General features: G+C 28.9%; 1 protein-coding gene and 1 long non-coding RNA gene across 3 annotated transcripts in view; one reads left to right on the plus strand and one right to left on the minus strand.

Moving 5' to 3' along the window:
- The window catches only part of LOC123290943 (PH and SEC7 domain-containing protein), a 256,988-nt gene that overhangs the window by 188,521 nt on the left and 40,940 nt on the right, over positions 1-27,527 (minus strand). The window lies entirely within an intron of this gene.
- LOC123290944 lies at positions 17,924-25,063 on the plus strand. The gene is made up of 3 exons (XR_006534914.1): positions 17,924-18,025; positions 24,827-24,829; positions 25,017-25,063. It is a non-coding gene; the product is annotated as an uncharacterized LOC123290944 (long non-coding RNA).

Here is a 27,527-nt window from a genome sequence, read left to right on the forward strand (position 1 = left end):
TTATGAAATGAAGAGATGTAAGTAAATACCAATAATATACATCAGAAAATGTTTTATTTCATGTGAAGTATGGTAATTTATATTTTTTAAATATGAATAAATACATAAATAAAATATAAATAAATATCAATACAAATTAGTAAAAGGAGTAAAAAAATTAACTCTGTATTTAGAGAAGTGCGGTTTTCTAATTCAAATATATACGACTTCACTGGGCTTAAAAGTAAAAACCACCGCTTTATAGCCTCCACCTCTCTTGATCTCACCTATCTCCCTTCCATAACATTGAAGGAATTGTTTTACGCAGGTATAAGGTATGCATAATTTATGGTTCAACATGATGATCATTTTGCTCCATCTGTTATCCTTATTTTGAACCATAAATTAAAGATTTCTATAAAAATTTAAAGTAGAAAATGTTTTTTAATATCTTTATCTTTATAATTTATAGCTCATGTGTTATTCTGATGTATGAGCTATATAGCTGTGCAAACAAACAAACAAACACCATTACTTTCACATTTATAATATATAGGGATACTCGTATCAATACGTGTAACCGACTTACTAATTCTTCTATCAATTATTTCTTTATGAATTCGACGCCAATAAATCAATTATAAGTCGGCAAGGATATTATAGTTAGCTTCGATTTCACACCCGAATTTCTCACAAGGATAATTTCATTATAATTTTAACTCTTTTATACATACAGAATACACTAGCTGAAAGCTTTGATCAAAATATTAAAAAAATTTTAATCTATAAATATATAAAAATAGACAGCAGATATTCGTTTTTCTGGCTAAGGCTCAAAGACGACTTGACCAATTTGAATAATTCTTTTTTTGATATATTTGTAATAATATCAGGGAAGTTTAGCAACCATAGTATTAGGGAAAACTCAAAAGAACAGCCTTAAAATAAATAAAATAAAATATCAAAAGCATGATCAGTAATAAGAAATTACTGAAGAACATAATCATTCTTTTGTGATACTGATCTTTGGTAAAAAATTAAAATAATTATATAAGTTTTTTGTTCTGGTAACTTATTAAATAGACAAATCGATGAACGTCATAATCACTAAAATCGGTTCACGCGTTTGGTCTCCAAAGGACCAAACATACATAAATACACAGGCTGAAAATGAAAGTCGACAAACTATGGTAAGTGGGGTATCGTTGAATAGGTAATTGAAAATCCTAACTAAAAATAGTAAAATAAAAAAATAAAAACATTTAAAAAATAAAAAAACCCGACTGATTTAAATATAAACTGAAAAGAAAAAAACAATTCCAGCAGTTACTTTTACATAGCGACTTTAACAATCGGATCCCATTAAAATCAACACCGGCTCAAATATTCCCAATTACGGATCCCTCATATGGATATCTCAGTCGGGCTTTTTGATTTTTAAATAATTTTTTTTATGATATTTGAAAGTTTTAGATACTTTTTTTTTTCAAACGATTTTAATTACAAAAGATTGTTTATAATGAGATACATAAATTTTTGTTTATAAAAATTTGTTTTTACTACAGACAAATAAAGCTCCAAAACCGATCGTCCCTAGTGACATCAGCTTATTGTTTAACATTCTAAAAATCTAAACCATAAACGATTCAAGTATAGTAAAATATTTGTTTTTCTTTTTGCATATATTTGAGTCAAACTATATATATATATATATATATATATATATATATATATATATATATATATATATATATATATATATATATATATATATATATATATATATATATATATATATATATATATATATATATATATATATATATATATACATTATTTACAATAAAAGTAAAAGAAATTCGATATTATCAATACAAAGGAATGGATATTATTATCCCCATGAGGTGTATACTTGTAAATATAAGCAGATCCACATAAAATGACTTTTTTGTTATTAGTTAGTGTATGTGTATGAATATGTCTTGTAAATTGTAACATGTATGTAGTATATCGTGTCCTACATAACTGATATTACATGGACAAGCTTAACTGTCAAAAAATAAACCTCATTGACAAAAATGATTTATTTTTATAGGGTGCCCGTTATTTTCAAACTATATTATCTTTATATAATAATACGTTCAATTGTCCTCCCTCTGCAACTTAATACCACACTTACTGTGCGGTGGTAACTGGCATTGGGTGTCATGTATTTATATATACATTAAGTTTTTTAAAGTTTGTAGGTAAAAGGGAATATTCATGAAATTTAAATTTGGTTCAAATATTTTTCCTCCGTAACTTTAATGACTGGACATTTCAACTAAACCATTATTTTAGTAATTAATATCTTTTTAATTATTTAAAATTAATTAATAAAAGTACAAATTCAGTGAGGGCATTTAAAAATTTCTAAAACGGAAATTCAAATTTTTATACGGATGTGCCATCATAGTACGGGCTTGTCAAATTTGTATGATATTAATAACATACTGTATGATATTAATAACTTACATATTATATGGTAATTCATTAAATTATACTATCCCACGGTTTTTTTATTAGAAAACTAAATTAGAACGAGTGTAAATTTTGTATTGTAAATTCGTTTTTTTAAAGTGTAAATTATACATTGAACTGTCACCAATTGACAGATCACGTACTTATATGTCATCAACAGAGAGCGCCAAAATACTGCGTTTAAATATCTCAAAATTATAATGTATTTTAAATATTTTTTTACACTTAAATACAGCATTATTAAGCAGTATTTATATTTTTTACTTTGCTATAACGGTGTAAACAATGAATTAAAAATATAAAAAAAACACATGAATATTCCCTATAGTATTTTTTATATTTTGCTGATTCAAGGGGGCTAAAAGTGGCTCAGGTATAGGTGACTTAATAGATGGCCAACTTAAAGGGGCTTAAAAGTAAAATAATAATTATGCCTATAAAATTTGACAAACGCTTTTTCAAATTTTATTTTCGAAGAAGCTGTGCTAAAAAAAATATCTGACCTGGATTTCATTTGATAATTTTTACCCGATCTTACGTCAGACGTCCCTAGTTTGAATTCAAACTACGGGTTTATCAATGACTCTATATCTTTTAAAATGATTTGAATTGTTTTTTGTAACTTCTATAGTGTGCACTGTATATTATGTCGATTGGCTCAATCTTCAGATTACGATAATTGAATATAAGCTTTTTAAATAATTTTCCTATTATAATCCTAATAATAAAAATTAATAGTTATTTTATCTTATAAGACAATTTATCTCTAACCTGAATAATCCGGTAAAACAATAATAAAATTGTAAAAACTGGTTTCAACTAATTATTTTACTTTATAAATCTGACTTATAAGCAAAAAAGGTTTCGAGATTGTTTAATTTCTTTAGTTCAAGTTTTCCATCACAATGACACTGCTATTTACATAAAGAGGGATAAAATGAGCGATTATAATAACCTATCACAAATTCTGATTTCTTTAACCAAAGGACACGTTCTGACACCTCACGTTTTTTTTACGCTAAAATGATTTTTTCTTTTTCTACTTTTTAGTTGAGTTTATTTATTTTCTACTTCTTTAGTTCAGTGTGTTACAAAAGGGTATTCTTTTAGTTTTTTAAAGTATTATTTTTAAATATAAATATTTCACAATGTGATACACCTGTAAATCACAGGACTAGTTCAAGTCCGATTACAATACAATTTTACCAAGCCATGTAAAACTAAAGTGCTTTTTTCTTCTAATCACTTCAGCCTGAGTTGATGAACATTCAACTTTTTATACCATGTAAATGAAATATACCAAGGTATACTAAGTTAAGTCCCAAGATCGTAACGCTTAAAAATATTGATGCTATGAACAAAATTTTAGTGTAGGTGTTCATGAAATCACTTAATTAGTCCATTTTCGGTTGTCTGTCTGTCAGTCATCTGTCGTCTGTCCGTCTATCATCAGGATTACTCAAAAACGAAAAGAGATATCAAACTGAAATTTGTATAGCGTACTGAGAACGTAAAAAGTGCGGACGAGTTAGTAAATGAACGACATAGGTCAATTGGGTCTTGTAAACTGTAAGAGATAGAAGAAAAATATAAATGTAAAAAAATGTTCCTTATAACAAAATAAACAACTTTTGTTTGAAAACATTTTTTCGTAAACATCACTGTTTACCCGTGCTAGCGCAAATTGTATAGTATGTATTATATGGGTATATAACTTAAATGTGTGTCACGGGTATATCACTTAACTCAATCAATTGTTTGTTTTCACTTGTTTTTGTTAAGTTAAGTCAGAATTTTGGTTGTTGCACATTCTCGTTATATTTTTCAAAAATATACCACGAGTTTACAACAATTTTATAACCGATTTCAAAATATTTTCATAAAATTGGACACACAATATATTCAAACGATCTTATTAATCGTATTTAAATTTATACACTTGGTACATCATAAAAAATGTCGCGACTAGACGGTTTATTATGCTTACTACCTACATACATAAACAAGTAGAGCTTGAATATAATAATACACACACACACACACACACACACACACACACACACATACACGCCAGAGCTTTAACATACACACATACATTCATTGGATATATCCAACATTGTGTAAAAGACCACACCCACTTAACATTATAAACTCAATGTTATGAGCTCTTTTTGTAGTCCTTGCAGTTCGTTTATATCCATAACAATCTACTACTATATTGAGAACAATGTTTTGTTTTACGAATAACGTTGAAATTAAAGTTATCCTTCATGAAAATAAAGAAATGCTTAGTTTCTGGAATTACATATGGGAATTATTCTTTTGACGTATAAAGTAACCCAATGTTGGATAATATTTTTAACCTCTGGAAACGTACGTGAGATTAAAATTTAAGTTCTTTAAGTTTAAGATTAAAACCATATACATGGCCATTGTTTTAATGCTATGAATTTTGTCACTTTTGTACATGTTATTCTCTGATACGACATTTTGTGTGGTCTGGCTCGTTTTTATGCTATTTTTAAAATTGGGTGGGGTATCATCATGTATCCACACACGTACACGTTTCCTGAAGAAACGTAAAATTTAAAGGTATTTCTTTCTGAGCTGAAGATTGAGTGGCATATATTCTAATCGGAAGACGGGGTATATATCTCATGATACCTATACACATACTTTTAAAAAAGATCCACCTTGCTATTTTTTTTTAAAGAAATGGTATCCATGTATGGGTATCTATGAAAAATTAAAAACTGAAAACAAGAAAGAAATCATCAATACAACTGTAATAAAATCCTCTCAATTTGTCTACGACTGCTTATGAGTTACTTCTCATACGAGGATCCAAGCTCAAAAGAAGCTTAGGAAAAGTAAGCCTACAAGAGAAGGTAATCGTGAAAAGACGAAGGTATCTCTGACATTTCTTGAAAGGAACTTGCTTGAGACTATATTAATTCAATCCAAATTTCCTTCTTCCTAAAGAGAAAAATATTTTTTTTTTGAAGTTGTAGTTTGAGGCAAGAAAAATGAATAAGAATATGATATTAGAAAATTTTCGCAAAGCAACTTCAAAGAAAAAAGTTGATTTTTTATTTTATTCATTATTTATTTATTTTAAGATTATTCACAACTACAGTTTAACTGATTGCATGTATTTCGGAAAACCTTTCAACGTATCAAAATTCGTATTTATTTTTTGTTATATTAACTCAATCAAACTTATTACTTAACAAGTGAAAACAAACCACTGACTGAGTTAATTGTTGAAATACCATGTATAGTAATATATAAATACCATATAATATAGTAATAATGTTAATTACGGAGTCGATTGTTTTTTCACGTCATGTAAGTAAAGATAGATAACCAGCCATACATACATGTCATACACACATGACTGATATTTCCATATAATACATACTATACAATATTCGAACCTAATTTACGCCCTCACGGGTATACAGTGATGTTTTCGAAAAAATGTTTCAAACAAAAGTTGGAAACATTTTTTTGTTAATTTTTTTATAAGAAACACTTCTTACATTTAAGCTTTTGTTCTATCTCTTACGGTTTACAAGATGGATCCTACGGATCAAAGATCCAATTTACCTATGTTGCTCATTTACGAACTCGACCTCATTTTTTACGACCTGAGCATGCTGTAAAATTTCAACTTGGTATCTTTTTTCGTTTTTGAGTTATCGTGATGACAGACGGACAGACGACAGACAGACAGACAACCGGAAATGGACTAATTAGGTGATTTTATGAACACCTGTACCAAAATTTTGTTTGTAGCATCAATGTTTTTAAGCATTACAAACTTGGGTCTAAACTTAGTATACCTTGATATATTTCAAATTCATGGTATAATAAGTAGTAATATTATTAGCTGCATTATTTTCTGTTGTTTAGAGATTGAAAATTAAATCTCATACTAAAAGAAAATTAATAAAAAATCTGACAACAATAACAAACGTATACATTTCAATATACCTACTCAAAAAAATACAATAATCAATCAAATGGTTTAAAAAAAAAAAAAACAAAGATTTCAAAAAAGAGAATATCTTAGAAAGACTGGATAATAAAAAGTAAAATTTACACTTCACTTGTCAATAAAGCTGCTACCTAAAAGTGGTAATAAAAATAGGAGCATACAACGATATTCATGTTATAATAAAAGACATTTATTAAATATGAATATCCTTTGATGATACATCAGACATTTCATAAGAGTAAATACGAAATTGATTGATTAGCCTTATTTTTAAAGCAGTTTTTTGTTACATAATAATATTATTATACACTTGTAAAGAATAAAAAAAATAAACTTAATATTCAATTTTTCGAAGGTAGAATGAAAGTAGTATATCTACACAAAAAAACAATAATTTTTAGAAAAAAGAAATTTTAAAATTTTTTTACATCCTGACATGAAAATAGATATAGCGCCCTATTTTAAAAGTGATTTCCAACTAGTTGAATTTTTGAATCAAAATTTTGAAAATTCTTAAAAAAGAAACGTATTTTTTCGCGGGGCTCCGAAGTATTTTTATCGGACGCCCGTATCGTGTTTTGTTAAATGCCGAACCACTTACCTTTTTTTATTCATTATACTAATATTTTTATTAGAATAATCAAAAAACGTATTATTAATGAATAGGAACATGATTGGGGCCCCAAAAGAGTAAACGTTTCCATTTTTCACAATTTTCGAATAAAAATGTTTTAGGCTCGCGAACACGAAGCCACATAGTTTTAACCTGTTAGTAAACGAAGTTTCAACTTATCAGTAATCGAAAGAAAACGCCACAGTCCTGTCCAGAACTAACTCCATCGTGAAAATAGAAGTGAACAATTCTGATATATTTGCGTGTAAGGTGTGTATCTACACTCTAGAGTGCAAATTTTTGGTTTACCGAAATAACCCATTTTATAAAAAATATCGGAACACTTTGATTGGTACTGATTACTTCTGCAAAAAATTTGCAAATCGTTACGTTAAGGGCATACCTACAACAGGAGTGTGCTCGATAAATTTCACAAAAAAGGATGAGGTCGATATCAAATGTTGCTATGATTGACCAAAAAGCTTTGACCTGATTCCCGTACAATATATGCGCCCTAAGGTTTCGGGTATCGGTCATACCAACTAAACTATGTTGATAAAACATAGATAATATATTAAACAAACTGGAGAAAATAATAACTTTGAAACTAATGGAAAATGGTAAATTATGGATTGATTAAAAATCTTTCTACGTTACACACACATATAAGCTTATGCCATATAAGTGCATGATATTACATCGAATTTTCTACTTTTCATACAGAATTGTAGGCATGTAAGGTATAATGTGAAAAAAAAAACTTTTCACTTATGAGTTATCACAGATTTATTTATACACAATTTTTTTTTTCAAATTTATATAATAAACAAAATTTTTAATCTTATTTCCTTTAAAAAAGTTTGTTTTCTAACCTAGTTAAAAAAATAAGAAAAAGAAAAACCATTCACAAATAACACTGGGTAAGTGTGAATTTAACTTGCTTAAAAAGGGCTCTGTACAGGTACAGTAAGTAATATGACCAGGCTTAATATTTTGTGGCTTGGTAAGTTTATATCGTTAACTTGGCAACAAAGTATTTATTTATTTTCTCTATATAATAGTCCTATGTGAAATTTTGAATGAAATAATATAGCTCATATATCACAATAACACATGATCTATTATTTATAATAATATATTTAAAAAATTTAATTTAGTCTGACATTTCACTATGAGGATCATTTGGGATCATTTTTTAAAGATTTCTGTAAAATTTCTAAACCAGATACAATTCATGACCATCAGTTCTGATATACTGAATATGACTTTTTTTTTTATTCGTAGCGAAAGAGCAGCGTTAGCTTAGCGAATTCCCTCAGAGATTAAAAAATAATACGTTATTTTCTTAAAATCGAAAATTGTATTTTTAATTTTACAAGAATTTTATTTCGAACTATGCATCTCGAGAAAACATCAAAAGAGTACTTTTTTGCTTAAAATGGACCAGAAAATACAAAAATATTTTTTAAATTTAAAGTATTTTTAAAGTTTTATATTTTGCGCACCCACCCACCCTTTGTATATCTGCCGATTTTTCTCATAAACGAACTTGGCCTTTCAAATATGAAACCCTTCTTGATACCAAATTTTATTCAAATCAGACTTAAGTTGCGACCGCTAGAGAGGGTACAGACACATAAACGTATCAAAATGCCATCAAAACAAAAGCAATATCTCCATTTCGTTCGATAATTCGCTAATAATTGAAAATTGTACACATATTTTACTTTTGCAAAATAATTTAACCCATATTTTGAGTGTCATGGATAGGGGATAGGGGCGGGAAGGGAAATGAAGGCTATAAAGCGGTGTTCTTTACCAGTATGTACTTTCTTAGATTAAGCTGGAGAAGTAGTTTACGCTCTTTTTTCTGTATTGGATTGTCAATGAATTATTTTTATACGCCAGACAAAAAATCACTTATCAACACGCCAAAGAGCAGGAAATAAAAGCATAGCTAATTTTCAATTCATTATAGCTACGACCAACTATTTTAAAATTTACTTGGACTCACTTTTCGTAAAATCATGCTTACTGCCATGAAATTCCTATAAAATTTAGTTATTCAATAAGTAATCTGGATTTTTGAAAGCACAAAGTGTTAAATGAAATAGTTGACTACGAGGAATGCATCAAAAATTCTTTTTTGTATTATTATACCAACTAAAAATTTTTATGCAGAAATTTGAATTGAGGTAGAGAACCCTACTAAGAAGCTTATGTTAAATTTTCCGTATACAGTATACATAAATAACAATTTCCTTTAAATAATATTTTTTAATTTTATTCTTAAAAATATATTTAGAAAGACTGTGTAGATCAGGAAGCTCACCGTACAAAAATTTATCTCTTACTAAAAAACTTGATGAAATAATAGACCAGTATGTGTATTTTTTTTTTAAGAAAAATGAGATTTTGTTTTATACGGTACACTAATAGCGACTATGGAAAATTGGTTTTTAATGAAGTAAGGAAATAAAATCCGTTAAAGTTACGAAAAATTGTTCTCCGAACAAACAACTAAGACAAAACACGAAAAACGAATAAAATAAATAAAACAAAATTTGGAGCGAAAATAAAAATTACATGAAAAAGTTTTTTGGAAATAACCACAAGTATACTTTAAAGTTGAAAATAACCGCATCTTTGAACGAAGCATCGCATCTTTGAACGAATAATTACATCTTTGAACGAAAAATTGTATCTTTGAAAAAAATCGCATTTTTGAACGAAGGTACGATCCGGTATCCTTTTTCGTTCGTTTGTTGTAAACAATTAAAACTCTAAACTTAACAAATATTTTTCTTAGAAAGTTGGAAGGGGGTTTAAAACATGCAAGCAGTGCCAATAGGCAATACTTTTGGTTTATAATTTAGAATCTTTTTCAAAACTCTATTGTTTATAAAAATCGAGTTATTGATTTTTTTTAAATTCAAAGACCGAAAAGGGAAATTAGTATTGATTGGTTAGTTTTGAGAGAAAGACAAATTTTCAAACACTTAATTAACCACCTCAATTCCGATAAAAATCTTCATTTTCTGATTTTTCATAGATTTTTAGTCTTCCTTTGACCTCTGAGGGTTTATTTCTAAATATTTGGAACTGAACTTCAGCTTTTGGTTCTTGAAAAACAAATATAAATTATTTCGTTATTACTTCATTAAGATCAAAGTTTGGTAGTCGCTAAGAGTATACCGTAAAAAACTTCACAAATACAGAGGCTGACCTATAACACGTGGTCGAATAATAGTGTAAAACTTAGTTTTAGAATAAAAAAATTGTTTTTTGGGAACAAGTAATGTCCTCAAATCTTATTGAAGAATTACAAATATTATTCCCTTCAATGGCACTTGATTATCTTAGATAACAACTCCAAAGGAAAAAGTCTTAAAGTGTAGAAATTCACTATCTCGAAAGTCAGTTTCAATCCCCATGACATAAGAAAGACAAATTTTCTGGCAACGATAGTATACCGCGAGCTTTATACCAAAATTGGATCCAATATCCATAATAAACAAAGGTCCATTCAAGCAGAATTTGAAGTTAATCTTACTTAGGTAAAAAAATATAAATAACAGATAGTGAGTGTATATTTGATACAATAGCCTTCTGCATTTTGTAGTTATGTTTATATTTACTATTCATAATATATGTATACATGTATTTTTGTATAAAGTTTTCTCAATTTTATAGTTATTTCCTTTCTATTAGGAAATAAATCCATATAAATCAGTTTTTTTTATTTATTTAAAAATAAAACTTTAGAATGTTTATTAGTTACATGAGAAATATTTATTTTATATTTTATATACTATTTAAAAAAATTTATATTTCTGCGCTTACAACATAAATTGCATCTAAATGATGTTTAGAGGGGATAAAATCTAAACGGTTGTAAGCATTATTGATTTGTATAATATAATTTAATCTTAAATTAAGCTACTAAACCTTTTTTTTTTAAATAAAGAACAATAACAAATCAATATCAGAAGCGGTAACCCATGTAGAAAATAACAACCGAAACAACATTGGTTCAAGTCTGGCTAAAGATGGTTTGAATATTTAGCCAAGCTTGGAAATCAAAGCTGACCCAATCGTTTATTAGCATAGCATCGAATTCTAACATCTTTTCAACGATGGGTGTTAGCAAAAAAAAAGTTTGTTATGGTATCATGGAGTCGTCTTTGCGCCTTTGCTCACAAGGCTTTTCTCTCTACTATATATGATGATCTCTCTACGCGGATATTTTCTCACAATTATAACTTCAAAAGAGCAATATAAATTAACAACAAACTGGCTGCATTAGCATTGATCAAGGCGTGGACGAGGATTAACTAAGGCTTGGAAAACCAATGTCAGGTCTAAATGGATATAATAACATAATTAGTTAAGTTTTTCACTTTGATGTATAAATAATGATAAACATTTCGTTATAGCAAATTCATACATTTAATAGGCGCAACGGGTCTCTGCAGCATACAAGGCAATTGTGTTAGCCAAGGTAACAACACTCGTTGAATACTTTTAATTACCATATCAATTTAGAATAATATTGTTAAAAAATTATAAATGTAAACAAAAAAAAATAAACTTAAATTTCGAAGTTATTACTACCATCAAAAGTATTAAAAGTTGTCGTTTTTAAGGTGTAAAAGATTTGATAATTCATTTTTAGGACACTGATTTTTCGAACGATGTACCACACCTGCTACAACTAACTATAAAAAGCAACCAAAATACAATTAAATAAAAATATAAATATAAACAAATAACGTCACTTTTTAAACAAATAAATTGGAAAAAATACAAACCAGAATTGGGCAACATGAACACAAGTGTAAATTTTTTTCGGCATTGGTGTCTAAATAAAGTTCATTCTTTAGTTCGGCAAGTGAGCGTCCACATCATAGAAAAATGTGATATAATTACATTTGTGGAAATAGACTTTTAAGAAATGTAAAGAAATTATTATTACAAGCTACACATAAACTCAATGTACTAATTATAGTGACTTAAAACTAAAAATAGTATAAGAAATAAATTCGAAGATGCAATGTAATAATTGGTTTTAAAAATGATATCCAACACAAGTTTCGAATGTAATATAATCATCTAGACACTTAAACTCAGAAAAAAAGAACTGATGAGAAATTTTTTGATATCTTATAAATTTAATAATAACTACAAAAGTATCACGATAGAGTCTTTTATATTGTCTCTTGCTAATTCGTTTGAGCTAAATTTGAATGCCAATAGACAAAAGAATGACATCGAAAGTCCTTTAGAATTTATGCATTTACACAATTTATTAAAAGTTATTGGAAGAGCAAGTTAAGTCACAAAAATTTTTAATATCACAAAATCTTGGGATTAAAATTTAGTTACTGTATCGAGATACATTTTACTTTTTCTGATTTCATTCTTACCAGATCCATCTAAAAAAAATTAGATAAACGAAATTAAACCCACTAATCGTATGTCATACTTTTGATTCGTGACAAAAAATCAGCAGTGGAATGTAAAATTAAAGCGTTTGTCTACCGTGTATTTATGTGTGATAGTCAAATGAATATACCCATTTCAGGACTTTTTACTCCCTTTCTTTTAACTCGTAGTGTCTGCTTGTCTGCTCGCCGAAATAACTTTGGAACGATTTTAAGACCATCTTTCCGTGATCCAATCGAGGTGAAACTTTGCAGGCAGACTCGTGGCGACGATAAAAAACAAAGATAGTTTTTTTTTTTTTTAAATTTGAAAATTGGTTTAATCAGGATCATTCTTAGCTATATGTTTGTTTAAAAGCTAATTTTAAAAAGCATATTTTATCTGCGCTTACGATTGTAAAACGGATTATACTATAATATAACGGAAGAATTTATGATGTCATACATGCATTTTTTTTAAATTTTTCAAATTTTATTTTTAGCTTTGTTAATCTGGGATCATTCAGGAAGGATCATATTCTACAATTTAATTACATCGGTACTAAAACAATACTAGATGGATTATGCTATTGAAATTGTTTCAATTTTTGTAGGTTTTCGTTTACATAGAATAGATACAGACTATAAACCTGTATATAAATTCAAAATGTTTGAATAACGTGCCAATTAGAAACATATACAAAATAAGGTCGATTGCAAATAAGCACAAAACAAATATAATATAATAACATTTTAAAACGTATATTTTGCTCAGTTATTATATTCATATCGTCCATAAATCCAATATACTAAATGTTATATAATAATGTAATATAGTAAATATCCAATGTTTTTAAATGTTACATGTTACATACTGACTGTGGGATTAATGATCATTGTTGTTAGTCTACAGGGCGACTCCAATTGCAACAGTTATTTAAAAAAAATCTTAAACTCATTGACTTACACTTCGACTGAAGCCAGCCAAGATTGGGTTCCATTGGCTCGAGAGCAATTGTTACAAACACAATATATTCTCCATTGGAACACATCGTAGATTCTGATTGTAAGGAGACACAGATTGTATAATCTGTCTCTCCTTATTAAGTATTAAAGAAGAATTCCTAATAAAAGTATTAAAGAAGAAATCTACACTGCCTGAAGACTATTACCAATTGATTTTTAAACATGTATTCAATATTTTAATTCGATATGAATGGAATTGGCTTTTAAAATAGCAAAAAATTATCTTACACAACAAAAACCAAAACCATCGAGTTGTTGTGTGTCTCGGTAGGGACTATATCCCTTTCAAGATATTCTTCTGGAAATTTAAGGTATTAATTTTAGAAGTCAAATACTTGCTTTAAAGAATTTAGTTTTATAGCTACTTTTAGTTTGTACTGTATGAAATAATTGTAATATTAGTTTAAAAAAGACATACTTCTGATTTAGTAGTCAATCGAATATACGAGTAGGTACATTATGTTTGGTGTGATTAGGATATTTATTATGATACAACATAAAAATTCCATTGTACTTACTTTAAAAATCTGTGTTTTCTTTAACTTCTGGTAACTTTCACTACTTAATTTTTCACCCTCTAAGCGAAGAAATTATTGTAATTGAGAATCGATGTCAAATTTTCAACGGAAATTTAATATTCCCTGAATCCATTTTGACTTGTTTCCGTATGACGTCTGTATGTAAGAACATTAAGTATACATATACGTATTTCTTATAACTTATTCCTTATAACAGAAATACTTCCTTATATTAGCGTTATCGAAAATTTTGATTAACAGATTTCAATAAAATATTCTTTTTGACTATCCTTGAAACCATTGTTAAGCAAGGCTATCTTTCATAAAAACAGAATTCAATCATTTAAAGAACTTCAAACGTTTTCTCAACTGTTCAAGAAGTGTTCCCCATTTACCTTGCCTCCAACATCATCTCCCGAGAAATCACAGTTTTATAATTTAGTTCATTATAAACTTTTAGAAAATCTTGGATGTATGGCATCGGTTCGACAAGTTAATTGTAGTTAATTGTTGTTAAATTTTTTCGCCACCTTCACGCCACGATAGGCAGTATTAATATGCTATGATCGTTAAATGAAAGAATTTTAAACCAGCTTCCGCAAACAACAAGATAATGAAAGGTCGTAATTATCGATTATTTTAAAATGCAATCAACATGTCAGGATCTGATTGGGTATATCATAATTCACTTTACCGTGGGTAGTCCACCCTATACCATTTATATTTATTTATTTATTTTTTCGTGGATTTTGTATTGATTGTTTGGCTATAGTATTAAGGTATAAAATTTATTGTTGTTTAACATACTTCTATGGCTTTCCATAATATAGTTTTCTCAATTTGAATAGAATTAGGTTACGAAAATAAAAAGTAGGTAATAAAAATTCAGTTTGTGATTACTTTGGAGAATGTAATTTTGAAACTTATAAATGTGCAGGACATAATTTATGTGCTGGACGAATATCCAGAGATCGAAAGAAAAACATAAAACGGGAACGGGGCTGGGTCATTTTTTCTACATATAAAATTGAGAGTTTCCATAAAACAAAGCCTAAAAAACCCATTCTAACAAAAAATAGTTTACTGTCTAAAACTGCCACAAAAATTGAAAAATGAGTTGGATTAGTAAAAAAATAAAATAAATTCTAATCTTTCAACAGTTGCCAATTTCTAGCTATGTTTTTTAAGTGTAGTAATGTAAATGACATTTTTTAAGGAGTTGAAAAACATGAAAATCACAGATACGAGCAAATATAAACTTTATCTATTTCCGAACTTTAAATTCTCGAAATTAACATCGGTTAAAATCCCACAATAAGAGAACATATCTTGATGATTATTCATCATATAAACTGTATATTATGGTGACATTGGAGCCGTAATTGTTTAGGGAAATGGCTTACTCCTAAATCAATGGCAACCCATTCTTGAAAAACGGGAATTATTACGATTTATCGAGAGGAATTATCGACCGATCCAAAAAAAGAAAAAAACTGCATTGGTTGTTTGACAATATAGTTTCTAATTATTGTAATATTTGAGCGCTAATTATTTATGAAAACGGTTTTCATCAAAATCGATTTTGTCCAAAAACTGCAGTAATTTGGCGTTATAGTTTCTAGCACGCACACCAGTGTTGCCACATGCAATATGTGAAACAATGGCAATTGTTTTCTACTTTTGTAATACATAAAATTTAATTTTGATAACAATTTCATGTATTATACAAATATTTTAATTAATATTATTTATCTTTCAATTCGTAATGCATTAACAAGTACATAACGAGATTTCCATTAGGAATGATAGAACTTTAAACTAAAATTTAACCACTTCAGATTATCATAACAATAAATTTATTTTTGAAAGAGCGTTACATGGTTTCTAGCACGCACACCAGTGTTGCCACATGCAATATGTGAAACAATGGCAATTGTTTTCTACTTTTGTAATACATAAAATTTAATTTTGATAACAATTTCATGTATTATACAAATATTTTAATTAATATTATTTATCTTTCAATTCGTAATGCATTAACAAGTACATAACGAGATTTCCATTAGGAATGATAGAACTTTAAACTAAAATTTAACCACTTCAGATTATCATAACAATAAATTTATTTTTGAAAGAGCGTTACATGGTAATTTGTGTGATATGCGTATAATGATATCAAATAGTACCCTTAAGTTTGAAGGGGGGAAGCATATGCACAATTTTTTGATTTTTTGAAGACGCGTATGCATAGATTTCGTCTCATATTATCGATAGCTTTTTTTGGGAGTCGATCAGCGTTTCAACGACTTTTGCGTGTTGCTTGGTTATATACGGGCCGCAGTTGATTATAATTTCTTATGAACCGGTAAATATTCGACTTATATGAGCAATATACGGTAGTAACTCGAACTTAACACTTAAAAAATATTAACAATTTGCATGCGTTGTTCAACATTGTATGTAATGCTCCATTATGACTTTTAGTGTTAATCAAAATGGTTCACACATGAAGCATTTATCCCTCTTTCTTTCCGAACGCTCTGGGTATCGCTTTTTCGTTTCGAAGTCAATCTTTACTTGCGTAGAGATCACGAATGATACATTCATGTCACAAGCAAGGAATATCATGAATATCATCACCGCGAGTTAAAGTGATCTCACGATGTACTATGTGCCCAAAAAATAAAGTGACATTGCATTTACTTTGAAAATTTTTTTATTTATTCTTCCAAATTAATTTCATCCCCTTCAAAGTAATCCCCTCCCGATGCAATGCACCTATGCGAACGGATTTTCCAATCTTCGAAACACTGGTTGTAGTCACATTCCGAGATTGCCTTCAATTCCGTCTTCGTTGCGGCTTGAATTTCCTCTATCGTATCAAAACGGTGTCCCCGGAGCGGTGTTTTGAGCTTGCTGAACAGCCAGAAATTACACGGCACCAGATCAGGTGAATACGGTGGTTACGGAACGATATGGGTTGAGTTTTTGACGAAATGATCACGAATTATGAGTGCAGTATGGGATGGTACATTATCGTGGTGTAAAAACCATGAGTTGTCTTTCCACAATTCCGGCCTTTTTAGGTAGATAGCAATACATAAATGACGCATAACGTTCAAATAATATTCCTTGTTGGCTGTTTGGCCGGGCGGAAGGAATTCATATTGCACAACAAACGCGCGCAGTTTAAATTCAAATATCACCTTATTTTTTGGACACAGTATTATTTTTAGTGTTAATAATTTTAACCCTTAAGAAAACTATACAAATTTATTAAATTAAATTTCCAATTTGAGATATAAAGTTCTATCAGTATTAATGGACAACCCTTTATTTACTCTTATGCTTCAGAATATTTAAATAAATAAAAATTTATTTTACTATTAAAGTAACAAATTTTTATTCCATTGAGTAATTCTTTCTTAGTGATTTATTTGTTTTTCAAATAGAAAACTTGTACACATTTATGACTCATTTATTTTTGTAGGTAACACAAATATAACTCATTCTATGGAAAAACTTATGCTAAGACTTTTATTCTGCAATTATACATGGCGTATTTATTATACGGTTTGGTATTAAGTAGCCGATGTACGAAATATCATAAATAACGCGAATGAAAAATGGAACTTTTTTTGATGAAATAGTAGACAATACTTTAGCATGAATCTTCAGAAATGTTTCCTCTGTTGAAACCGGATGGTCACTATCAATTAAAAAAAGCCAAACCACGTTCTAGCAGAACACAACATTAAATTTTAAGCGACACTTTATTCAAATAAAGTATTGTATCTCAATACATAAACATTTGATCTACTTAAAATTTTAACCTGCTCAGCAGCCGAGCTAGTTAAGGCGTCTTTACTTGCTTAAACTACAGGCTGGTAGGTTGCAGATTCGAATCCAGGCAGCGACAGTGCGAAAAAAAATAGTTAATGGGGCGGTAAATTGATCATAAAATTAATTGCATATTGGAAATTAGTTTAAAAAAAAGATTAAAAATAATGATGTGATATGCCTCTGTTATAGACGTGATCTGAGAAACGGAGGTTAAACCCAATTATTATTATTATTATTATTACTATTTTTCGAAATCTATATGGCATATACCCTCTTCAAAAGCTAAAAGACCCCGCAATAGGAAAATGGCGCTATGTGAAACTTTTTCTAGCCCCCCTAAAATATTCATTAGATTCTTTTGGTCAAAAGCTCCCACGCCCACAAAAATTAACGAGTAGTTTTCGAGCTACGGGCGATCAAAGCTACGAATGTATTATAGTTTTAGCATATGACTAGAAAAATGGTTTTCTATGAAACTTTTTCAAACCACCCTCAAAATGTTCTTCAGATCGTTTTTATCAAAAACTCTCACAGCCACAAAATTTTTAACGGGTAGTTTTCGAGCTATGAGTGATCAAAGTTAAACATACATTATAGTTATATAACCCGTAGCTCCAAAATTACTTGTTCTAAAATTTTTGTGGCCGGTAGAGCTTTTGATCAGAACGATCCGAAGAACATTTTAGGATAGGAGAACAAGTTTCACAGAAAACCATTTTCTTATCTAATCTTGCGGGATCCTTTCAATTGGATTAGATGTTCTGAAATACCATGACATTCCTAAAACACTGCTTCAAACACAAGGAATACTTTTAGGAATATAAAAATATGCATCTATTTTTATAATAATATTTATTACTATACTTACATAACTGGTCGCGACGATTTATTTTGTACATCACAGGGTAGATGGAAGAGAAATTTTTCAAAAAGCCACCTTGCCATATCACTATTGCAAAAAGAAAATAGCTTCCGCTATGACGTAATTTAGGAAGAGGTTACTCAGTTCGACAATGTTTGAATGTGGTGTATTGATGTTTGATAGAATTTTAAAGAATTTTAGCGTGTTTATCACACCAGTATTAAGAGTTAAAGTTGAAAGGTTAAAAGTCGAAAATGAATAAAAACGAACCGTGACAATTCTGGCTGTTTATTAGAATATACGGAATACAAAGAAATAGGAAATCTTAGAGTTATACTGAAAATATCATATTCTGAAAACATTTTGGAATCTTCAACGTCCAAAGGATAATATCAACCTGAATAATGTGTCTTCAAAATTCAACTCTATAACGAATGTTATTCTCGCCGCAAAAAAAAAAAAAAAAAAAAAAAAAAAAAAACTTTAAGCGAACGCTAATTGAACAACCTCTATCGCAACATGGCACCTTTGTATTACACAGACAAAACGTAATAAGAAATGGTGAACCTTAAATAACGCACAAGAATTTTCTTTTTATCTATAAATGTGCTTCGTTAATGAACGAAAAAAACATTATGTAAATAAAAAACGTGCTACTGAATAAAAAACCCTTATTATAAGTTTTAAGAACGTTTATTATGTCTACTATTCACACATCAAAATTCTCATTTGTTCGAAATATCTATTTAGTCAGCAACCTTATTTACTTAAGCCGAAATAAATTAGTATTATGTATTCGAATGAAAATGGTTATGTCTAAGTATACGTAAATTTTATAATGAAAATGCATTATAAAAATATATTAGAATAGCTCCTTGCCAATTATTTATAAGCTTATTTGGTAACAAAACTAGTAAATAAGAATTGTTTGCAAAAAATAGAACCGACTCCAAAAAAAAACACAAATAAGTACGAAACTATTTTAAAGTAACTGTCTAAAAACGAAATAGTGAAAAGTATACAAGACCAGAGTATAAGTATACCACTATTTGAAATAGTGGTAAACTTCTCACTAACAAATAGTGAATAGTCACTATTTTAGATATAATTAAGAAACAAATTCAGTGACTTATAGGAGAAGTCTAAGAAAAAGAAATAGGATTATATCGTCCTAGGACGATAGGACGAAATATGAAACTGCAATAGTTTGATCTGCTCTTCATAAGGAATATTTTCGCTTCAGGAAGCTATGGGAATGATGATGAAAATTTCGAGCATTTGAAAAATATCTGCATTCTATATGCACTTATCTTCTTGAAAATAAATCCAAACTCACCTGCAAAAAACGAAAAGACAAAAGTTAATATATTTCTCAAATTAAAAAAAGAAATAATAATTAATTTTCACTAAACAAGTGAAATTTACAAAATTTAAAAAGCCCCCGGCCAATTTTTCGGCTACGAAACCCTAAAATCACATTTGAAACATATCTAAGAACACTATCCATTAAATTGCTTTTACCTTAAAACCTTCTCCAAACTGAGCCGATTTTTAAGATCATCGCCAATTTTTAGTTTTGTTCGGGTTCGGAACCCTAAATAAGCACTTGAAGCATAACTAAGAACACTCTCCATTAAATTACCTTTCAAACAAAACCAAAAAAATGAAAATCGGTTCATCTGTTTTGGCACTACGATGCCACAGACAGACAGACACACAAACACACACACATAGCGGTCAAACTTATATAACATTCCTTTTTTTTTTAATTCGCGTGTTAAAAAGAGTAGCATTTTCAAAATTAGAGTTGTATCACTTTTCTACACATAAATTTCAATATGCTAACGAAACTGTGAAAATTATAGAAATATAAACGTTATATTTTTTTGTTGAACATGCTTCTCTAGCCATATTAAGATTTAAAAGATTAGCAAGAATACGAAGGAAGAAGATTTTTCCAAATTGACCAGGAACATGAAAAACGTATTATACCAGCGTTACTGAAATTAAAGTAGTACAAGCATCAAGGTAGTTTTCGATTTAGGATTGAAATTACTTGAACCTTATTTTCAACTTTGTTGATGAATTTTGTTATAGCTTCATAAAAATAAACGAAAAATAAGAATTAAATTTTTCGATATCTTGGTTTTCGAAACATAGAATAAGCTAAATAATTTAACAAAATTTTCAATTTACAATATTTTGAGAATTACTCCAGATATCGAAAAATTTTGTTCTTACTTTTCGTCTTATATTGCCAAGTTATACCATAATTTACTATTAAAATTGGAAATATATTTTTTTAAAGTGTACCGTCTTCATGCATCCCTAATTAGTCGGACGCAACAGATATTTTTTATTTTCAATAATTTATTAAGCTTTAAACTTTAATTTAAATAATTTTGTTTTATTTAAACCTACTAATTTTGGAGAAATCTAAAATTTTGAGAATTGATTTAGAATAAGTCCAACTTCATATAAAAAAAACTCACGCTTTTTATTTAAAATTGCCTTGGTGCTCGTACATTCTTCAGCATAACTAACTATATAAAAATAATGTAATGTAAATAATCAAAATGATAGAACTAATAACGTCTCATGATAAAATAAATTATAAAACATTAATTAAAATTTTTCACAAACAATCCTTTGTGTCAACAACATAGATATAAATTTCGTTTTAAAAAGCTAACACAGTTGTTACGTTAAATATACAGGCTGACTTATTTTAATATACCGTTGAATAAATCGTCAGAAATTTACGTCCTATTTAAATCTATCACCATCGACCTCGGAAGCTAAAAATGACTAGCAAGAAAGTTGTTTCTTAAAGCAAACTATTTTTGCTTGAAACATTCCTTCGAAAATTAAATAGATTCGCCCGAAATTCAAATAAATTAGTAGGTCAAGCGCCTTTGTTCACGCGAATTTTTCCTCATTATTATAACTGCAGAAAGCATAAATATAAATTAACAACAAACTATGTTAATTAGCTTTGCCCAAGACGTAGGCGAAAGTTTACATTTCAACGGTTGGTAAACCAAGGCCGACCCAACCTCAAACCACGGCCAGGTTTGACAAATTTCATTTGGGTAAATGACCTGCAAGATCAGATTCAAATTTCTAAAAGATGCACTTTTTGATACAATCAAATTTCAGGCAAGATTTTTTTGGAGCACTTCTCTGATAAAATGTTTAGATTGATAGATTAAAATAAAGCAACAGGAGTTAATAAATTTTTGTCGAAAGTTACAACTTTTATTTGGAATATTTTGTTCAGGGATTTTCCTACCAAATACTGGATAGATTTAAAAAGATGGTGATAGATTTAAAAAGGACCAAAATTTGTAGCAAATCTATTCAGTTTACGACATAACATTTAAAACAAAATATATTTGTTTGCTTTTACAAGGGATAACTTTATAGTTTAATGTGTGCATCTATCTCTTATCAGTTGTGAAAAAGAGTCGACTTTGTTCGGCCCCGATGATTTAGGTCATAAATAATGTTTCTATCATGTATCCTTCGAATCAAACAATTTTCATAAAAGTCCTTATTTTAAGAGCTGTCATGACAAAATAGTGGAGATGATAAATTCAAATGCACATCCTGTAATTTAAATGTAAGGTTAGGTATGTGTTGTTATTTGAACAATATGACAATTAATTCATATGCATCCTCCCACACGTTTGAAGTACACACGTACAGTAGATATATGTAGGTCAGTAGCGTATCTACCTAGCGGCTAAATTCGCTTAGAACACGCATTAAAAGGTTTAACTATCTAAATATATATTTTGACAATGGCACAAAAGCTTAAAAAACTATGCAAAAATACCACAACTGTTGTTTAGAATGATTTTAGTAGTAAACTTTAGTAGGATTTTCTTGAAAAATTAGGTGCATAATGTTATTTTGGCACGATAGTCTAGCCAACAAGATAAAGTTGGTGATACCGGTCGTAAAAATATCTGTGATAGCTCGCGGGATACTGAAAAAGGTATCATTCCGTATCCAGCAAGTGAAAATGTGCTAGATGCGTTTTTCAGCAGAAAAAAATTGTAAAGGCTGTAAAAAATTAAAGATGAAAAAAAGGGTATTTCGTTTGCCGCCAACATTTCATAAAATATTTATTTACAGGAGAAAATTTTCAATAAGAAACTCTCACTACTGGAGGTCTGAACACTTTTTAGACTAGTAGTAATAATCTAACTTGTTGAAAAATTAATATTAAGATAAATTAAAGTGTAATAAAATCTTTAAATTGTTTAAAATACACCATAATTTTTTCAAATTTTTAAATTAATATTAAATACCTTAAAATTATTTCGTGTGAGATACTCGTTTTTGACACTGTTACAACAATCTAAAAATAAAAAGGCGTAAAAGGTCTATTTTTCAGAGTTGATTAAAATTATAAATAATCAAGATAGACTTCCGGGAATGGGAGTTTATTATTAGAAATTTTCCTCTATCAGAATCTTTTTTTATGAAATACCTCAACAAACGAAATACCTTTCTTTTCATCTTTAATTGAAAAAAAAATACTGCAATTTTTTACGTGCTGAACGCTTCTAGCACATTTTCAGACATCGTTCCGAATACAACGAGCTATCACACGTATTTTACGGCCACCATTTCTATATTTCACCAATTTGAGCTTATCGACTAGACTACGACTCTGATTGGTACATATACATAGATACACTACCGTATTTAGGTATCATCTATTTATTCTCTCTTTGCAAATGTTGACTGCAGTATCGAAACGTATAATAAAATATTGTAAAATTAAATTAAAACACGTTACAGGAATTCAATTTAAAATTTGTATCATATTACGAGTAATGATCATTTAAAACGGGTGTCAAAGAGTCAAGTAACTCGCTAATTCAGTAGTAGATAATATCGTATAATATCACGTCGTATAGGTATTAAAATTAAAATTTCTCGCAAAATTTTAAACATTGAAAAGTACCACATTGAAAGATCTAATCGATTTTGTAAATAATTTTCATCTGAAAAAATTCGGATACTTCTTTTTCTAAGAATCTTGTAATTTTAAACTAATTAAGTAATTTCTTTTTCTAAGAATTTTGTTTAAACTTTAAATTAGTCTAGTCATTCGGTTTGCTTTACACTAGATCCTTACAACAACTTCCGTTTTTCAACTAGCATTTTTGAATGTTAGATTTAATTAAATAGTTTTACAATACAAGTCATGCTTTTGTAAACTCAAAAATGAACGTGGCTATGGCTGACAACTTGGGTAAAGTTAATTGATTGGATGTATAATAATATATCAAATTGGCCTGCACGTGGAATATATGGAAAATGAAAAACTATGCTTCGTGGCATTTTCGTTTTTTGAACGAATCTCTAGCATAAAAATTAGCGGCGACATAAAACCCAAATTCGCAGAATTGTGACAGGTAAACGAAACATTTTCTCAATTAAAGCATATAGCTTTCAATTTATTTTAGAAAAACGGAAGATTAATTTTCCATAAAAAATTTTTTACTTTGAAGCTCTAAAAAAGTTGTTTCTTTTTTACTTGAAAACGAATGCACATTGATAGTCATTATATGTGTTGGTTGTATTGTTCTTGCTATGATGTCATAGACAATAATACCTGTCGAGAAATTAGAGAATACAACAATGTACATGATACTCTTGGTACTTCATCTTACCCTATTAATGATAAATCAAAATTTAACAAGGCAGCATGAAATAAATACATGCTACATGTTTTCGAGTATAATAATGGTTAAAATAAATAGGATATTTATTACGAAATATGATTCTAATTAGTGGATATAATACTCTTGTTATGTTCACATTTAATTCTCTATTTTTACTTCCATAATATCAAAACATCACAGTATGCTAACATTAACTTCCGATATATTCTTAACAATTCATTAACTTTCAGTGCATTTATACTTGGTTTTCAATGTACCTATGTCTAGTTTGGCCTTAAATCCCCTTGGGTTAATATAATAATGAAAAAAAATGAAATTTTTCAACCAATTTCGAAGCGAGATAGTTTCGAATATATCCGAAAAACCATTTTTAGAAATTCTAATACCTATCCCTTTATAATAAAAATAGAGCCTAAATGGCCGAGCGGTCTAAGGCGTTAGTCATAGAACGTTGGACTATTTAGACTTAGGTTGCGGGTTCCAATCCAGGCAGCGGCAGTGTGAACAATTTGTAATTAAAGGGACTGCAGAATTGATCACATTGTCGTCGCTTGGATAAGAACAAAATAATTGAATAAATAAAGATTTACAAATAATGGTGTAGGTGGCCTCTGTGATAAGGCGTATGTCACAAATACGGAGGTTAAACCCCCATTATTATTATTATATAATAAAAATGTGGAAGCGACTTTCACGCAAAACCTAATTTATGAGTTTTAATGAAACTTAACGTAATATAGCTCAGAATAGCACATGAGCAATAATTTATAAGGGAATAAAAATTAAATATTAAATTATTTTTTCACATTTCACTGCGCCATCTATGTATCTCGCGGACATTAAAAATCTGACAAAGCTGTATATCAGATATTTTTGGTGGTTGAAAGATACACCTTAATTAGTATGTGTTTTAATGTCACCAAATATATCTGATATACAGCTTTGTCGCATTTTTAAAGTCCGCAAGTATACATCATTACAATGCATAAATTAAAGATTTCTATGGAAAAAATGTTCTAGTGAAGGTAAAACTTATTTTTGAACTTTTTAAGGATAAAATCTTAACTAAATGGTTTAAGAAGATTCTGTCCATTTGGACTTTTGAACCAAACGACAATAATTTAAAATGTGATTTTCATTTTCTAATCAAAATCTCTACATATACAAAAATCAATAATAATTATTATTAACAAGTGAAAACAAAGAATTGACTGAGTTAATTGTTGAAATACCATGCATAGTCAGTGTTGAGTTCTTTATCACATAACACATACAAACATGTGACACATACATAACTGATAATCAAGTATAGTACATATTATAAAATTTCCGCCTAATTGGTGCCCTCACGGGTAAACAGTGATGTTTACGAAAAAATGTTTCAAACAAAAGTTGTTTAATTTTTTACATTTAAACTTTTGTTCTATCTCTAACGGTTTACAAGATGGGTCCTACGGACCCAAGACCCAATTGACCTATGATGCTCATTTACGAACTTGACCTCACTTTTTACGTCCTGAGTACGCTGTAAAAATTTCAGCTCGATATCTTTTTTCGTTTTTGAGTTATCGTGTCCACAGACGGGCGGACGGACAACCGGAAATGGACTAATTACGTGATTTTATGAACACCTATGACAAAAATTTTTTCCTAGCATCATTATTTTTAAGCGTTACAAACTTGGGACTAAACTTAAAATACTATGTATATTTCATATATACATGGTATAATAAGGTACCTACAATGTCAACACATATACAAAAAGGGCTCAAAACAATCATTAACTACTTTTACATAGATATTAACAAAAGAGTAAAATATGAATAACTATTATGTCTGGTTATGACATAAGATTGTATAATATACCATACCATCATGATTTGATGAAAAGTACAATACACATGCTAGCTAACATATAAAGAATACTTGAGATGATTATTAAAATATACAGAATGTTTCAAAAAAAAAAAATGGGAGGCAGTTCGTTGATAAAGTCAGCATTACCCACGAAAGGCTTTATACAGAAATATTAAGGAAAGGCACCTCCATTATGTATAAATTGACCCCCCCCCCAATTAATAAGTGATTATTGAGATGACGTTTTGATTTTGATTTAAATATATACCACTTCAAAGAATATTAATGATCAATTTATTAAGAATGGGCAAATGAATTGAATTGCCCATTGAAACAAATAATTTATATCCATATATATAAAATGCTTTGTACAGAACTACTAATAAAGTAACGTTTCTATAAAATATCTACTAAATTTATTCTTTCCTCTCATGAACACTATGTATACTCAATGTTTGCTCGTTTAAAACATTCTAAGTGTTACTATTATAACATAACATATGATAAGTACGCTTAGAATGTTTTAACTGTGGCATTTTTTCTGACAGTGAGATATGTTCCTATTCATATTTTAAGTAATGAAATTGGTATCCAATTTTTGTTCATAAAAATAAATACACACTAATCAAAAAAGGAAAATAAATCATTCCAGTTTTTAATTTAGAGAGGAGAGAGACTGTATAAGGTAAAAGTTTATATGAAACTATGCCATTTTTTAAGTTGTAAAACTTGATATATGAGCGCAATGTAAAACTTGATATATGAGCTCATGGTTTAAGACAAAATTTATTTTACTTTTTTCATAAAAATTCATTCTTTGAGGCGATCAAATTGGGAATGAAAGTTTATATGAAACTCTGTAATTTTGGTGGCGAATAATGTAAATTATTAAAAGTCCGTATATTAAAAAACTATTCGACCAGTCATCAAATGCACCCGATTTTTGTACTTTTTGGTCTAAATTACCTTATAAACTGAGTTTTATCGAAATTGGAGACAAAAAAAATTTCTCGATTTTTTGCAATTTTTTTAAAGGGTACCCCTTTGATAAAATCGAGAAAACAGCAAAAAAATTTTGGTTTGCATTTTAACGAAACTCAGTGGAATGTGTAATTTTGATACAAAAAGTATAAAAATCAGGATAATTTAACGATTGAACCTATAGAAAGTTACAGTGTCAGCGA

Source organism: Chrysoperla carnea, chromosome 1 (assembly GCF_905475395.1).
Source record: "Chrysoperla carnea chromosome 1, inChrCarn1.1, whole genome shotgun sequence".
Lineage (NCBI taxonomy): Eukaryota > Metazoa > Arthropoda > Insecta > Neuroptera > Chrysopidae > Chrysoperla > Chrysoperla carnea.